The sequence below is a fragment of the Silene latifolia genome, chromosome 1 (genome assembly GCF_048544455.1).
Source record: "Silene latifolia isolate original U9 population chromosome 1, ASM4854445v1, whole genome shotgun sequence".
Taxonomy (NCBI): Eukaryota; Viridiplantae; Streptophyta; class Magnoliopsida; order Caryophyllales; family Caryophyllaceae; genus Silene; species Silene latifolia.
Window position 1 is genome coordinate 124,319,479 of NC_133526.1, and position 3,763 is coordinate 124,323,241.

Below are 3,763 nucleotides of genomic sequence, written 5' to 3' on the forward strand. Positions count from 1 at the left end.
TTTTGGTTTTGTTGTTGGAAATTTTGGTTTTGTTGTTAATTGGAACTTTGTCCCTTGAAACCTCCAAATGGTTGTTGGTTTTGGGTGACAAATTGTTTCCCTTGGAAACCGGGTGGAATTTGCCTTTGGAATTGAGTGTTTTGATTGAACCTTTGTTGTTGTTGAGGTTGGGAAGTGGTTGGATTTTGAATGTTTTGTGAAGCATAAGACAAGAAAGGGTGAGTTCTTTTTCCATTGACAAATTGGTTGTTGTTATTGTTGTTGAACCCTTGTCTTGCACTAGTGGATTCCCAAATTCCATTTGCTTGCTCATAGCATTCCTCTTGGAGGGGTGCAATCAAGGGACACCCAATGGGAGTGTGCCCTTGTTCACCACACAACTCACAAGACAAGACTTGCCTCATATCGGAGCCTTTAGGTTTTGAATTTAGCAAAGCAACTTGTTGGGTGAGTTCATCTAGTATTCCTTTAACTTCCACATTCAAAACCGAATTAGAATCCTTGTTCTTGCCCTTTCTTGATTGCCTATCACTTCCCCATTCCATAGTTCTTGAGGCCATTTCCTCAATTAGCTCTTTCGCCGCCTTATGCCCCAAAATGTCCAAGGCACCTTTTCCCGATCCCGCATCCAATGAAAGCCGAAGGTCTTGGGTCAACCCTTTGTAGAAGTTGTTCACTAGCTCGGCCTCGGAAATGCCATGGTGAGGACATAACCGTTGGAGCTTCTTATACCTTTCCCATGCCTCATATAAGGTCTCATCCTCTTCTTGAGTAAAGCTTTGTAGTTCACTCTTGACTTTGGCCGTTCTTGAGGGTGGGAAATACTTGTTCAAAAATGCCGATGCCAACTCATCCCATGTTTTGAAGGAGTCCGGGTCACAATTCTTCAACCAATCCTTGGCCGAACCCCTAAGTGAACGGGGTGTTGGGAAATGTGTCCTCAACAATAGTGCGATCATGTGATTTTATATCATTGTTAAATCTCATTTTAAAGAATACAATTGGGAAGTAATATTGTTACTGTCAACTGGTCAACATATATCGGTAATGATTGGCTGACTAGAGTTTGACATTACTGTCGTGTGACGGTGGTGATCAGTTGACCCCCTAGGTCATACCTAAAGGGCAATACACTTAATTGATTATTTAATTAATCGTATAATGTTGCGAGTTAATTAAATTACTTGAAAATTGACGGACGATTTTGGAAGTAAAATTTACGTATCATATTGAAATGTGATTAAATAAGATACGGTCTGAGTAATTGAATTGTATCATTACTCGGATGAAATAATTGTTTAATGTAACAATTAAATTGAATGAATTATTATAAATACAATCTGTTGTGATTTATAAATGGTAAAATATTTTGGCACAAGTAATTATGAAATTACTAAGTCGATTTTTGTATGTGACGTATTTTTTATTAATACGTTGATTTTTAATATGTTAAAAATGCATAACAAATTTATGTCACATATGACATGTGACATATTGACAATTGACAAAAATAATATGGAATCCATATTATTAAGTGGGCGAAAAATTAGAGGGTTATTGAGCTAATTATATATTGATTGTAATTAGTGGAAGGCATGATGATTGCACTAGTCACTAGCCATGCAAGCCTATGGTTCATTGTGAAGAACAAATTTACCATGCATTGGCTCCCCAATAGCACTCCTCTTACACGTTTTTTGGGAAGAAAAACTATCATTGTTTTTCTTATAATTTTACCTAATAATATACTAAGTGTAGAATTATTATTCATTCTAATTCCATCATCCAAAACATAGAGTTCTAGTGAGAAGAAAAATCCTCTCTTCCTCTCTCACAAAACCGAAACATATGAGTGTTTTATAAAAGTTTTGGTTCAATTTTCACTAGATTAATATTATACTAGTATTTATAATATTAATTAGATTAAGTGTTAAGCCTTGGGTATAAAGCTTGGGGAGAGATCTTCTACTTAGATCTTGTTCATCCATTGGAATAGCTCAAGAACAAGAGAGAAAGGTGATCTCTCTTGTGCCCAATATAGCCGAAATATTGAATGTAAGGACATTATTTCTCTTCTTTTATATTATTGTTTGCATGCATAAAATCCGTTTTAATTTTATGACAAATTATTTTAGACATATATGAGTATGTTAAAATGTATATGAATCTACATTTCCTTCAATCGGTATCATGAGCCACGGTTGTTTGCATGCAAATTGGTTAAAAGTTTTTCCAAGTTATATGAATAACAAAATAAAACTTGTAAAATTTGTGTTATTATGATATATCACGAAATAATTACATGCATGTTAATATTTCTGGTCCTAAAGTGTTTTAGGATATTTTGGTTAATTTTACGGATTTTTATTGTTCATATTTAATAATAATGACATTTAAATGTGATTTTATGAGTAAAAATGTCATTTTTGGTCGAAAATTAGCTATACTTTGAATTTTCACTTGGTTTTTGGATATGTTGTCACATATATTATTTTGAGATAACCTGTAATTTTTCATAATTTTTGCACTTGTTATGCTCGAAAAATGAATTTTTCATTATTAAATATGGATTTAAGAGAAAAATAGGTTAATAAGAGTTAAATTTCGAATCTGGTCATAGAAAATTTATATGTTGTCACATGCAATTTTACAAGATGTGTGTAAAATAATTGGCTATAAAGAAGTCTTTTAGCATGATTTATGAATTTTTGAAGAAAAATGGCATAAATAGTGACATTATTAATGAAAATTAATAAAATATAATCTATGACTTAGGAAAAACGTCTAATGTTGCATTTTATTATATTTTTCAGATATAAAATTGAAAAGTTAATGAAAATAATTTTTCCCATGTTTTTATGATTATTTTATTAAATATCGATAAACCGCAACATTGTTTTTCCGGAAAATTTTCGAAATTTTTAACCTAAGATTTTGAACATTATGAGTGTCATGGATTTTTTCCAGAATGTTCATGAATTTAAATTTCAAATTTTGAATTTATTTGGAATTTTTGGATTTATTTGAAGTTTAATAGCTTAATTTTGCATTTTTGGCCCATTTATGAACAATTTTGTAAATAAAAGTTAATTATGGTCAAATTATTAGTGAAGACTATATTTTGAGTCCTAAGAGGTTAGGGTAATTAACTTATGCATAAATATGAGTTTATGTATTTTTGTGATTATAAAATGTTGAAATCACGCAAATCCGTAAAAACCGAGTAATATATGATATTGGCTAATTAAAAGGCGATTTAGCATAAAAATTGAGCATGTTCATACATATTATAATGCTGCATTTTTCTTTATGATTGTCATAATTTTAATTTATGTAATTTTGAATTATGTAATTTTACTTAGTATGGCCTTAGATTTTAATTGGTATTTCCCGAAATGTATGGGAATATCGATTCGGTTGTAATTTTTATTGTGATCTCGTATCACCGTTTTGTAATTTAATAGATTTATTTTATTTTAGTTACAAATGTATAATAGGAAATTATGTAATTTATTATGTAATTTTATTCATTCCGGAGTTCCTAAAGACGGATTTCTTCAAGAATGGCGATACATAAAGACGGTGTTACCTCGAGATGCGTGCCACAACCGAAGTTCAAGGGACCAATGGAGTTGGTTTCCGAATTTGTAATAGTTAAAGAGTTTTACTATTTTAGGAAGGGCCATACTAGGATTTATTTATTCATTCATGCTTGCATTTTATTTTATGTCACATGCATCGCTAAATCGCCATAACTAAACAT

General features: G+C 31.4%; 1 non-coding gene across 1 annotated transcript; it reads left to right on the forward strand.

The window, feature by feature from the left end:
* Positions 1-693: 693 nt before the first annotated feature.
* Positions 694-800, forward strand: LOC141619938 (small nucleolar RNA R71). The gene has a single exon (XR_012531844.1). It is a non-coding gene; the product is annotated as a small nucleolar RNA R71 (small nucleolar RNA).
* The last annotated feature ends 2,963 nt before the right edge of the window (positions 801-3,763 follow it).